We start from the raw sequence: 14,938 nt of genomic DNA, 5'->3' as shown, positions 1-14,938 counted from the left end.
TATAATCATGATAAGATGGTCTTCAATTAGTAACATCACTCAAGAAGACAACAAATATGTTGCAAAGCAAACTGTGAATGTTGCACTTGTCCAACAACACTTGTGCATTAACAACTCAGAAAGACGTAAACACACTCTCCGATAGGCCTACACAAAATAAGGTTTATAAATTAAAGCGGCAATCTGCAGTTGCCCATCAATTTTTTGACTTATAAATGAATGATATGTACCCATTGATTCTTCAAAAATATGACTTAAATTGCCTCATGAGCTTAGTTCAACTGCCGAGGGGTCAGAACCCAAAATATAAGCTTGATTAAATAAACAAAGCAATTGTTAACACTATATAGCCTCAGCATATGTTTAAAACTATTATTTTTGGATTAGTACAGATTATTAGACCAGCCTATGACTATGCCAATAAAGTCCATAAGAGAATCATGGCTTACCCTTGACAATGCAAAACACAGTGTTGATTGGCACAAATTATTTAACCTTTCTCTGCCTGAAGCAAGAGTGCGGATTTCCCGGTCTAAATTTAATAAAAATGAAAAATGACTCATAATAAAACTGCAACACGGGGAAAACGGATTTAATATATCTTCGTTTTATTACGCACTTATTCAGGCCAGGCTTATTTCAGCTTCCGTGTGAATAAAGATATCTCTCAACTGCTCAAACTGGCTATAGGGAAGCATAAAAATCAATTGTATGAATTTAAAGCTATATCAATAATGGACGTTGATACGTGAGGCGACGAGAATGGGGATACTGTAAACCTAAGATGTGTTTGTTTTTAAACATGATCGAATAAAATAAAGAGGCAACGAATATGTTGGAGAGCCATCCTGGGAAGCGCGTAAAATGTAACTCAATTGCTGTTAAACTGCCTAGCCTACCTATTGATGTCACGTTGGGGATGACAGGCTATGCCACTGGACATTTGGACGATGAATGCGTCATTATGGCTTTATGAATGTGCAAACGACCATGATGTATCACACATCATCTCCAATTGGTGACATAATGGTTATCGGAGAGGCTATCTCTTTGGTTCTTCACAACGAAGCCTCGAGAGCAAAAGATGTCTCGGTGTATCTGCGCGCGCCCTTAGGTCATACGCGAGGTGTGGGCGCAGTTGAGAGTTATTTAAGATACTCATGGAGCACATTGTGAATTAGCCGAATGAGAGTCATGTATAGGCCTATACCATATAGTCCTATCGCTTGGCAGCGAGTTTAATTGAGTTTAATAGGCATATGTTATGGGTATGGGATACATCATTGCCTATAGGCCTGCGAGTTACTTTCACCAACACATATAGACTTATGCTAAACTCAAAACCAATTCGAAGAAGAGGCAAAAGGTTAGCTTTAATTCGTTTATGTCCCAATTATTTTTGAACAGTAAGAATCTCTCATTATGGAACCTGACAACTTGAACATACCTAACTCGTGTTTCATTTCACAACCTGTTTTTAACGCCTCATTCTGAAATGAAATGAATCAGCCAGGTACAAACAGTTAAAAACTATTTTGATGCACCATATATATTTTTTAACACAATTGAATATGATAAGCCACCAATAGCATCAAATCCAATAAAACTCCAAGACAACATATATAGGCCTAAGCAATAGGCCTAAACCGTAAGTTAATTATGAACCGGGCACATTAATACATGTGAAACTATGGAGTGGATTTGACATTAAACATTTGCCATCAGAAAATCATAGATTTTTCTGTCCAACTTTGACAACGATTTCATCCATATTAAGACTTAAGCCAATTTAAATCAACCCCCCCCCCCCCCCAATCCCCTTCTCAAATGTAAATATGAAAGCCTTTAGCTGGTTGCCCGGAGGCGGTGTCTATGGTGACTTCCATGCAGCCGGTGATGAATCGTTGTCTCCAGGCAGTGTTGCGCGTCTGGGTAATAAAGTAGCGGCAAAGCACAGACAAAAGGAATTTGTCACAGTTGGATCCCCGAAATATTATAGTGACCCCCCACCCCCCAGTGCAACGTTTCTGCAGAAGGCTTCAAGAGGTTTGCAAACAACTGCGATAGTTAGGAGCCATTTAAAGATCAGTCCTCTAAGAACTTGTCAAATTAACAATTCAATGCTGCATTTAAGCGGCGATGGGCTGTGACATGTGAAACAAACCGTCAAATTGGAACAAAAACAGGCTGTTTGTGATCATTGTAGGGCACAGGCACCTGTTGGCTCGTTTTAAGCTATAGGCCTGTATTCTGTGCTGTGCAGTTATCAAATCAAATTTTATTTGTCACATACACATGGTTAGCAGATGTTAATGCGAGTGTAGCGAAATGCTTGTGCTTCTAGTTCCGACAATGCAGTAATAATCCAACAAGTAATCTAACTAACAATTCAAAAAAAAAATACTCTCTTATACACAGTGTAAGGGGATAAAGAATATGTACATAAAGATATATGAATGAGTGATGGTACAGAGCAGCATAGGCAAGATACAGTAGATGGTATCGAGTACAGTATATACATATGAGATGAGTATGTAAACAAAGTGGCATAGTTAAAGTGGCTAGTGATACATGTATTACATAAGGATGCAGTAGATGATATAGAGTACAGTATATACGTATACTGATGCCGTATATGCAGTTGATATTCTATGATGTTGGTTATCCACCTTAACTGATTGAATTCGTGACTATCATCAAAAGGCAGACAACTGCATTCATAATTCGTACAAAGGTTTCTCTCAAGGTTCTGTGAAAATAATAATAGGTAAATAGCAGCCTGCACAGACTGCATAATAACAACAACAATAATACTACTAATAATGCAGCCTAACAGCCTATCACTCAGTATTTATAATTATGACGTTGTTGTAGGCGAATTGTTATTATCATTTTGCTGTTATGTCTATTTGTGTTTTTATAGGCCTAAAGGAGCCTTTATTTTCGATAATCACAAGAAAGAGAATGTGTTTTCTGAGATGCATTGACTCCCGTCACTCAGGCAGGCTCGCGCACTTTGGTGAGTCTTTTCCAAAGCTCTCCACTCGAGGATGTTGGGCATTAAGCTGATGGGCCTGTCATCCCGACCCATTTGCAGTCGCTAGCCTCTCTGCCTGTTTTGCTTTCTGCTGTAATTAGGTTGAATTCAGACCAGATAGAATTACATTATTCTGCATTTCGAGCTACAGTCCTTGACTCTCCAGCTCCCCGGGGATAACCTGGCGCCTCCTGCCCAGATCAGACGACTGTAACTGGACTGAGTCGACCGACCACTCGGGGGAAAAAAGAAAAACGCTGAGATGCAGGCTATTCAGGAGTATTGAGAGACGTCATCTTGTATGGAGGATGAACCGTACAGAAGCTGCATCGCTCAAGAATAGCATCTTGAATAACGTAAATTGACAAGGCACTGGAAAAGGTGACTGTTGCTTTACTAATTTGTAGAAGATATATTATGCCCTTCTGTTATTGTCGCCATAGCAATATTGGGATGTAAGAATTTTTTTGTGCAAATGATATTCACTCATCAAATTGCATGAAGACTGCTGTAGGGTCTCTATAGTGATTATATTGGCTTTAACATGTCTTGCTTTAATAAAAAAATTATTAGATAATTATGGAGGCAATTTATCATTGTTATTATTAGACGTGCTATTATTAGTGTTAATAAGCTATTATTCATATTATATTATTATAATCATCATTATTGCTACTGATGTTTTCTAATAGAGCTATACAGCAATACTGTTTTGCACTGTTCTGCCTCATCAGAACATTTAATCATTATAAAGTAAACAATGTCCCACGTTTGCATTTTCCATGGACTGTGTTTCTGAAAAGTGTTTACGTTGGGTTGTTGATCATCTTTGTCAAATCAAATAAATGTCTTCTGAAAGTAATTGCAGAGGCTGGTAGCCTACTCAATCAATCACATCGGTTTATATAGCTGACTTTTTCACGCTGACAACTTGAAATTGAAATTGAAGTGTTTTGTTCTGAAAACTGGAACCATTATCCAATTTACAAAATACATGAAATGACCAATTTCAGCATTTCAGCATTGTGTCTAAAATATTGTCCTCTAATATCGATTAGATATCAGTTTCACTTCCAACCCCAACTTTTTCGTTTCAAAGTGAATTCTCGAGAATCGGCTACTTCTCGGTCTCATGACAATTAGATGAATGTAATTTACCCATGATATAATCAATCATTTTTTATTTAATCATTCTCCTCTGGTGTTCGTCAAATATATTATTGTCTAAGAAGTTGGAGCTGGGTAATTTACAAACAAGTGTGCAGATACATGGTAAATATTCTCCGCCCCAAATCCTTACTGTCTGACTGGTGGTAAGCAATTCAAATAATTTCGACGTGATCAAATTATTAAGGTTATGACTTCAACTAAAATAAAATTATCCCAAAGAAGAATTCCATGATTTCGATGTAAAATCTTATTGAACAAGATGTTTGTCAAACATTTCTGCTCGTTTAAACATAAACAAATAAGAAGACAGAAAAGGATTAGAAACTAATAATCCACTTTACGGTAACCAAATGGGCCTTGTAATAATGATGCAATACAGATCATAAATGAATTGCAGATAGTTTTTAGGTTTCGTTCTGTTACAAGCACTACAACAAGGACGTGGTGAAAATGTATGTTGCGGCTCAATAACATATAATAACAAGTGGGCTGTTAAACCTGGTTTTGTGAGAGAAAAAACATCAACATAACATGTTGTATATCAGAAAATAGTTCCACACTACCGGCACCCATCATTTGTCAGAACACGTGAGTTGTTAGAGCACGTTGACATATCATTTTTTCATTCATTTTATCCCAAACTTTTTCTGTGTGTATGGCTGTGGTTGCCTTTTGGGGTTCAGGACACTCCATGGTTGTTAACATGTATTGCATTGAAGTGTAATTGGGCGTATCATTGTCTTTGTGTTGTTTACAAACTGAGCAGCACGAGCAGTAATTTAATTTCCTCCGACGCATTGAGGAGCCACCAGCCGGCTGTCATCTCGCCACCCCGGGCTCTGTCGCAGTAGTGTGGCCTGGAGGCATGATGTAGAGAGGGACCTTCTGTTAGCCACTGTTGGCAATGATACCCAATACCCCAAACCCTATGAAAACCCATTAAATGAGGGAACTCATCCATGTCTTGAGAACATACTGGACCAACGTTCATAGGCCTATACAGATCGGAAGAACATGAACGATGTAATAGGATTTCAACTAAGTTAGAGGCAGAATATCTCTTTAAGATGAGGGGTGGCGGAATGCAACAATGACCTCTGTGGCATTGTGGTGAGCTAGTGGTTTGGGAAATTCAATTGCTTAAAACCTTCAGAAATCTGGTCAAATTTCCTCAATTTACAGTCTGTGTGCATTTCTCGTTTCAAAGAGAGAGAGAGAGGGAGGGAGGGAGAAGGGAAGTGGGCGGGATGGAGCAGAGTGATAGACAGCACAGCCACAGAGGCCTGAGGGCACATCATTATTACAAAACCTGCATGGCCTCTCTCTCTCTCTCTCTCTCTCTCTCTCTCTCTCTCTCTCTCATAACCTGCATTGTCTGTGCAAAGGAAGAGGCTATCCTGGACCAAAGGAAACGTTGTATGGCTCCATATAAAGGAGTCCCTACTTCAAAATAAAAGTATTTACTGCAACCAGGCCAAAACAACAGAATGGAAAGATGAGAATGTAATTTAGACTGTGGGAATGAGTCATGTAGCAGGCATTATTTTAACATAATGTCTCACAAATGTAAGAACTACCTCAGCTACCTCCATCGAGTTTCGATAAATGTGTTTGGTCTGTAACCAGACTCAAGTCAAACAATTGATTGCTTGTTTGTGTTTTCCTTAGCCTGTCCAGGATGATGAGCATGGAGAGTGATTGATGAGTGCTAAAAGTCTTACCCACCAGCTAATAACTGGATTTAGGTCATTTGTGTACTTCTAATGATAAGTAAGCATGTTGTTCATGTGGTGAGAGCAATGTCTTTGTATTTGGCGCGGTGATTTTAAGCACTTATTCGTCCTAAATGCTTTCTGAAAATTAAATGTTTACTGCTTGTAAAATAAGCTACATTGAAGGTGCCATTTCCCAAGCCTCACTCTTGTACTTACACTATACAGAACCAGAAGGAAAACTAAGGAAGCACTAACCCAAGCAGTGTTGCAAGGTAAATATAAAAATAACATGTCGCCCACGAAAACATTTTTCCTGAAATGTGTCACTGAAAGGTGGAATGCCAGGTAGACCAAATCAAGTCAAAACATTGATGTACAGTGAGTCTGTGACATAACATGGTGTACCCAAAACACTGTTGGCTGACCATCCCTCGCCTTTTTAAGTTTAGTTGGATCTTACAGCAGCGAGCAGTCATTTTTCACGAAGAACCTTCAACTGTGAGGCTGGATCAATGATAACAGTATGTTTGGCTGGGGAAACAAGGGGAAAGAAAATGAAAGGCAAAAAAGTAACACAATGCAGGTCACTCAGTGTGACCATTGCTGCTGTGAGGATATTGCCTATACGACATTTATCATTAGTAATATCCATTTCCCAGGTGCCTGACGCAGGTGCACCAACAGACCGATGAGAACGCACTCTGCCTCCATTTCTCTCTCAGTCTCTCTCTACCTCCCAACCTCAATGCCCTCTCTGTCACCGGGAAAGGGCCTTTTTCCGCCGTCGTCGTTCATAAAAAGCGAAAGGACCTCTGTTGCACAACAATATTTATTTGCTCAATAGAGCTTTTAATAAAACCTCAGGCGGGAGAGGAAATCTGAAATAAATAGGATTTCGCTGTCAGGAAACAGAATGCATTACCGGTACACTTTATACGGTGGATGCTGCCTCCATGTTCTCTTCTATAGCTGCCTGGGTGTTTTAATGTGAGAGCTCAGCCAAGACGAGGCCCTGCCTTAGCGCCAACCGGTCGGGCTAATTATGTTTTCCATCTCGACGAGAAGAGTGGAGGATCCTTCCGATGTTATTAATCATAATGAAGGCAATGTAATAACCCATCCTGCATCATGCCTCTGACAGTTGTAGTTTGCTATTTGCAAGCTCCAGCACAATTTTTTTCTTCTTTTAATAATGGCTTTTAAACCAAATGAATGTGCTCTGTGCTCCGTCAAATTAATGTGCTCTGTGCTCTATGTTCCATGTCTACAATCAATTGTGGATGAGTTGCCCCTTTTAGCATTCATTCACATTTGTTTTTTCAGGGAGATGTTTTGGCAGGTGTCTCTGAGGTGATGACTTAAAATAAAACAATGCATGAATCATGATGTCACCTTTGGTTGTAGTTAACTGGGGAGGAGTTGATGTGTAGGGCCATGCTCTGTGATTTGATGCCAACCCAATGCTGTGACTCTGTTGTGACTTGAGACAAGCTGTGTCTTGAGGTGATGATGGATAACTATAGCTTGTGTCGTCAGGTCTGACCCCTTGATAGAACCTTGAGTGACGGACAAGAGACTGAGGTTGGAAGGAATGTCTTGGTAGACCTCTGTGAGTTTCATCTTTGGGTTTAATAACACAGAGAACAATGAAAAGATCCTTAAGGAAACTGTGCTACCAAATGTTGTTATCCGGAGAGACACTGCCATAAATGTAATTTATTGTGGTTCAGTCTACCACCTCAGGCTTTCTTTAATAAATCCCAAAACTACCAAACAGGTGAAGAACATTAACTCATCATCTTCCTTTTCTGTGGTTCAACAAAAAGATCCAATATAATAACTTCATCACAACACTATGAAATTGGGTCAAATTGATCTGGTCAGTCTTTTACTAACTTCATCAATCTTGGAAATACAATTGCCCGCTGTCCACCCCTAAGTTATTTTTGCCCTTTAGGAGTTGGCAATAGAGATTCGTTTTCGAAGGGGGGAACCCATTCTCCCATTTGTAATTAAGAGTATCCAAATAAACTAGATGTTAGCCCTGAAGACGAACACTTGGAAACAAATAAAGGACTAATGAAGAAATGATTGCACTTTCAGTAGAGGGGAGAAAAGAATCTTTAAGGCAGTGGAACTCTCTTATGGACAGCTCCACTGTTTTTCTCATTCATTCAAATCATCTGTGGGCAACTAACAAATCTCAACATAAGTATTTCCCTTCACGAAGCCTTGAAAAACACACACAGAATGTCATTGTTGAGTATGTTAAGTTTCACCACTGAAGCAACTGGGGTTGCATAAAAAAAAAACATCTACATTAATCCACTAGGGCACAGACGTCATTTCAACGTCTGGTTTTGATTTACATTTGGTTGAGTCGTCAACTAACATGAATTCAACGTGTCGTCAACAAGAAAGGTCACCATGTCATTGGATTTAGGATAAAAGTTGGGTGAAAAAAAATACAAAATTCCCTTACGTTGAGGACTTATCGCAAATTTAAACATTTTTCCACATTGATTCAATGTCCTCACATTGAAGTTTTTGTTGTTGAAATGATGTGGAAACAACGTTGATTCAACCAGGTTTTTTTTTGTCGCCCAGTGGGAAGTTGGTACAACAAAGATTAATAACAATGTAATCTTAACACAAATAAATTCCCCTTCTAGCCGATGAGTTTGAGTTTCCTGTTTCTCTGTATTTAACCACACACATACATTTTCATTACTTAATAACTGCCTGTACAAAACAGATTGAAGAAGGACACAACAGCTAATTTGTGGCAAGCATACATCCTGACCTGAGCGCCGCACTCGTTAGTTCTCTATTCCATTCATTTACTTTTAGATTTATGTGTATTCTTGTGTATTGTCATATATTACTGCACTGTTAGACGCATTTCGCTACACCCACAATAACATCTGCTAAACATGTGTATGCGACCAATGACATTTGATTTGAGCAGATTTTAGATCAACAACTGGTCATTATAACAGGATCTTTACCCTTCCCTTATATTCGATTCGGCTGTACACAAGTTATGTTCCAGGTAAATTTGACAAAGTACAGTAAACACAGTAAGTACATTGTTCCTTATCTAAATGCTGCTGAGAATGGCCTCTTTTCCATGGGTTGATAGCCCCAACCGTTCAAAAGTTAGAGCCAAACGTGTGATGCATGTTTTCAAATTCTGTTACATTACAGCCTTATTCTAAAATGGATTAAATATATATATAAAAAAACATCAATACCTTATTTACATAAGTGTTCAGATCATTTGCTGTGAGACCCCAAATTGAGTTCAGGTGCATCCAGTTTCCATTGATTATCCTTGAGATGTTTCTACAACTTGATTGGAGTCCACCTGTGGTAAATTCAATTGATTGGACATGATTTGGAAAGGCACACACCTGTCCTTATAAGGTCCCACAGTTGACAGTGCATGTCAGAGCAAAAACCAAACCCTAAGGTTGAAGGATTTGTTGGTAGAGCTCCGAGACAGGATCATGTCGGGGCACAAATCTGGGGAAGGGTACAAAAAAATTTCTGCAGCATTAAGGTCCCCAAGAACACAGTGGCCTCCATCATTCCTAAGTGGAAGAACTTTGGAACCACCAAGACTCTTCCTAGAACTGATCAGTCGGGGGAGAAGGGGCTTGGTCAGGGAGGTGACCAAGAACCTGATGGTCACTGACAGAGCTGCAGAATTCCTCTGTGGAAATGGGAGAACCTTCCAGAAGGACAACCATCTCTGCAGCACTCCACCAATTAGGCCTTTATGGTAGAGTGGCCAGACGGAAGCCACTCCTCAGTAAAAGGGACATAACAGCCCGCTTGGAGTTTGCCAAAAGGCACCTAAAGGCACTTAAAGATTCTCTGTCCTGATGAAACCAAGATTGGATTTTGGCCTTGAATGCCAAGCGTCACTTCTGGAGGCAACCTGGCACCATCCCTACGGTGAAGCATGGTGGTGGCAGCATCATTCTGTGGGGATGCTTTTCAGCGGCAGGGACTGGGAGACTAGTCAGAGAGATCCTTGATGAATACCTGATCCAGAGCGCTCAGGACCTCAGACTGGGGCCAAGGTTCACCTTCCAACGGGACAACGACCTTAAACACAGCCAAGACAACGCAGGAGTGGCTTTGGGACAAGTCTCTGAATATCCTTGAGTGGCCCAGCCAGAGCCTGGACTTGAACATGATCAAACATCTCTGGAGAGACTTGAAAATGGCTATGCAGCAAAGCTCCCCATCCAACCTGACAGAGCTTGAGAAGATCTGCAGAGAAGAATGGGAGACACTCCCCAAATACAGGTGTGCCAAGCTAGTAACGCCATACCCATTAATACATTTGTCTAAAAACAATGTCTAAAAAAACAAACATTGTTTTAGAATTTGTCAGTATGGGGTTGGGGGAAAACCATTTAATCCAGTTGACAATAAGGCTGTAACATAGCAAAACATTTTAAAAGTCAAGGGGTCTGAATACTTTCCGAATGCACTGTCCGAATACAAAAGTATGTGGACTCCCCTTCAAATGAGTGGAATTGGCTACTTCAGCCACACCCGTTGCTGATAGATGCATAAAATGGAGTACACAGCCATACAATCTCCATAGACAAATATTGGCAGGAGAATGGCCATACTGAATATCTCAGTGACTTTAAACGTGGCACTGTCATAGGATGCCACCTATCCAACAAGTCAGTTCATCACATTTCTGCCCTGCTAGAGCTGCCCGGTCAACTGTAAGTGTTGTTATTGTGAAGTAGAAATGTCTAGGAGCAACAATGGCTCAGCTGCTAAGTGGTAGGCCACACAAGCTCACAGAACTGGACCACCAAGTTGTTACGGTTTTCCTCCGTCTAAAGAAAGTCGGACCAAAATGCAGCATGGTTAATACGATACATGTTTAATGACGAATAAACACGACAATACAAAAACAACAAACGGAACGTGAAAACCTATACAGCCTATCTGGTGACAACTAACACAAAGACAGGAACAATCACCCACGAAACACTCAAAGAATATGGCTGCCTAAATATGGTTCCCAATCAGAGACAACGAGAATCACCTGCCTCTGATTGAGAACCGCCTCAGGCAACCATAGACTTTGCTAGAACACCCCACTAAGCCACAATCCCAAAACCTATGAAAAACCCCCATACATAAACACAACACAAAATAAACCCATGTCACACCCTGGCCTGACCAAATAAATATAGAAAACACAAAATACTAAGACCAGGGCGTGTCACCCCATAGGGGAGGGTCCGGGTGGGCGTCTGTCCACGGTGGCGGCTCCGGCTCGGGACGTGGACCCCACTCCAACCAAGTCTTAGTCCCCCTGTAACGCGTCCTTTGATTGGCGACCCTCGCCCCGACCTTGGCCTAATAACCCTCACCAAGGACCCCACTGGACTGAGGGGCAGCTCGGGACTGAGGTAGAAGCTCGGGACTGAGGGGAAGCTCGGGACTGAGGGGAAGCTCGGGACTGAGGGGAAGCTCGGGACTGAGGGGTAGCTCGGGACTGAGGGGTAGCTCGGCACTGAGGGGAAGCTCAGCACTGAGAGGATGCCTAGTACCGAGAGGAAGCCCAGTACTGAGAGGAAACTCAGGCAGGTAGTAGGCTCTGGCAGATCCTGGCTAGCTGGTGGTTCTGGCAGATCCTGGCTGACTGGCGGATCCTGGCTAGCTGGTGGTTCTGGCAGATCCTGGCTGACTGGCGGATCCTGGCTGACTGGCGGATCTGGAAGATCCTGGCTGACTGGCGGCTCTAGCTGCTCTAGCTGCTCCATGCAGACAGGCAGCTCTGGCTGCTCCATGCAGACTGGCAGCTCTGGCTGCTCCATGCAGACTGGCAGCTCTGGCTGCTCCATGCAGACTAGCAGCTCTGGCTGCTCCATGCAGACTGGGAGCTCTGGCTGCTCCATGCAGACTGGCGGCTCTGGCTGCTCCATGCAGACTGGCAGCTCTGGCTGCTCCATGCAGACTGGCAGCTCTGGCTGCTCCATGCAGACTGGAATCTCTGGCTGCTCCATGCAGACTGACAGCTCTGGCTGCTCCATGCAGACTGGCAGCTCTGGCTGCTCCATGCAGACTGGCAGCTCTGGCTGCTCCATGCAGACTGGCAGTTCTGGCTGCTCCATGCAGACTGGCAGCTCTGGCTTCTCCATGCAGATTAGCAGCTCTGGCTGCGTTGAACAGGCAGGAGACTCCGGCAGCGCTGGAGAGAAGGAAGTCTCTGGTAGCGCTAAACAGGCGGGAGACTCCGACAGCGCTAAACAGGCGGGAGACTCCGACAGCGCTGGAGAGGAGAAAGGCTCTGGCAGCGCTGAACAGGCGAGGCGCACAGAAGGCCGGGTGCGTGGTGCTGGCACTGGTGGTACTGGGCCGAGGACACGCACAGGAAGCCTGGTGCGAGGAGCTGCCCCCGGAGGACTGGTGTGTGAAGGTGGCACAGGATGGACCGGACCGTGAAGGTGTACTGGAGAGCCTGAGAGCAGGACTGGCACAGGACGTGCAAGGCTAGGTAGGTACACAGGAGGCCTAGTGCGTGAGGCTGGCACACTCTTCACCAACCGACTTACACGCACCTCAGGACGAGTATGGAGCGCTGACCCAGATGCCATCAAATCCCCGACACGCTCCGTCGGGCGAATATCGTATCTAAAGCACCAACCTAGCAACTCCCTCATAACTCTCTCCTCCACTTTCCCCATTAACTCCTTCACAGTCTCTGCTTCACTCACCTCCAACACCGGCTCTGGTTCTGGTCTCCTCCTTGGCTCCTCACGATAAACAGGGGGAGTTGGCTCAGGTCTGAACCCTGACTCTGCCACACTCTCCCTGAGCCCCCCCCAATAAATTTTGGGGGCTGACTCTCGGGCTTCCATCCACGTCGCCGTGCTGCCTCTTCATACCCGCGCCTTGCCGCTTTCGTCGCCTCCAGTTCTTCTTTGGGGTGGCGATATTTTCCAGGCTGTGTCCAGGGTCCTTTTCCGTCCAATATCTCCTCCCACGTCCAGAAGTCCTGTGATCGCTGCTCCTCACGATAAACAGGGGCAGTTGGCTCAGGTTTGAACCCTGACTCTGCCGCACTCTCCCTGAGCCCCCCCCCCCAAGACATTTTTGGGGCTGACTCTCGGGCTTCCTTCTGCGCCGCCGTGCTTGTCTCTTCGATTCCATTCTCCTATAGCCCTCTTCGCACTGCTCCAGCGAATCCCAGGCGGGCTCCGGCACTCTCTCTGGGTCGACCGCCCACCTGTCTATTTCCTCCCAAGTCGTATATTCCAACCTTGGTTGCTCCTGCTGCCGCTGCCTGTCACCACGCTGCTTGGTCCTGGTGTGGTGGGTGATTCTGTTACGGTTTTCCTCCGTCGAAAGAGAGTCGGACCAAAATGCAGCATGGTTAATACGATACATGTTTAATGACGAATAAACACGACAATACAAAAACAACAAACGGAACGTGAAAACCTATACAGCCTATCTGGTGACAACTAACACAAAGACAGGAACAATCACCTACGAAACACTCAAAGAATATGGCTGCCTAAATATGGTTCCCAATCAGAGACAACGAGAATCACCTGCCTCTGATTGAGAACCGCCTCAGGCAACCATAGACTTTGCTAGAACACCCCACTAAGCCACAATCCCAAAACCTACGAAAAACCTCCATACATAAACACAACACAAAATAAACCCATGTCACACCCTGGCATGACCAAATAAATATAGAAAACACAAAATACTAAGAACAGGGCGTGACGCACGTGCCGAAGCGTGCAACTTCAGAACTCGTCTGTCCTCGGATGCAACACTCACTACCGAGTTCCAAACTGCCTCATGAAATAGGTTTCCATGGCCGGGCAGCTGCACACAAGCCTAAGATCACCATGTGCAATGCCAAGCGTCGGCTGGAGTGGTGTAAAGCTCTACGCCATTGGACTCTGGAGCAGTGAAAGCTCGTTTTCTGGAGTGATGATTCACGCTTCACCATCTGGCAGTCCAAATGCATAGTGCCAACTATAAAGTTTGGTGGAGGAGGAATAATGGGCTGGGACTGTTTTTCCTGGTTCGGGCTAGGCCCCTTAGTTCCATTGAAGGAAAATCTTAAAGCTACAGCATACAATGACATTCTAGACAATTCTGTGCTTCCAACTTTGTGGCAACAGTTTGTCTCTTTCCTGTTTCAGCATGACTACACCTAGCACAAAGTGAGGTCCATACAGAAATGGTTTGCCGAGATCAGTGTGGAAGAACTCCACTGGCCTGCACAGAGATTAAACATTGAGGTAAACCTATAGCCTACTTATCTGCCAAGATGTCATGACCTTGTGAAGGCTGCTTCATAGCACTTGTTATAGTTAACTTACACAAAGTATACAAGTGTTTTTTTTCTCACAATTGAAATTGATTTCATAGTTCACGTAATCCTAAAAAAAGTGTTTCGTTTCTCCAAAGTGTATGCCTTTTTCAGAGTGTTTACTTTTACTTGAGATAACTGACGGCAGATCAACCCTTTAAGCTGTTTTCGGTGAAAGGTTTTGACTATAGAGATGAAAGTTTGTAAATTCCACAGTACAACTAAGTCTCAAATTTCAAAGGGGGTCAATCCACTTGCGGTGACTAGGAGGTGCATGATCATAGTGCCAAAAGATGCCTGTCAGCTATTTCATGATCAGCTGTCATGTTATCTACATTTTATTTAATGACCAAACATTTACTGACTTAAATGTGTAAATGTGATATGTATATCACAGCAAAATTAATCTCGTACTAGCTTCGTGGCCTACGGAAAGTGTAGTGCATATCTCCTCAGTGAGCTGTTGCAGAGGCTTCTTGGCTATTGGTGTGTCAGCACACATCTGAAACTTAATCTTTCATATCTGCTTCTTTCCACCATGGACAAATTCCTAGCTACTGTAGCCAAGAGATTGTTTTGTTCCACTGTAATGCAACTTCCACGCTCTTTTTCCTATCCTTCCATAAAAGTGTCAAGATT

Source organism: Oncorhynchus kisutch, linkage group LG15 (assembly GCF_002021735.2).
Source record: "Oncorhynchus kisutch isolate 150728-3 linkage group LG15, Okis_V2, whole genome shotgun sequence".
Classification (NCBI taxonomy): Eukaryota; Metazoa; Chordata; class Actinopteri; order Salmoniformes; family Salmonidae; genus Oncorhynchus; species Oncorhynchus kisutch.
Note: the sequence above shows the minus strand (reverse complement) of the source record.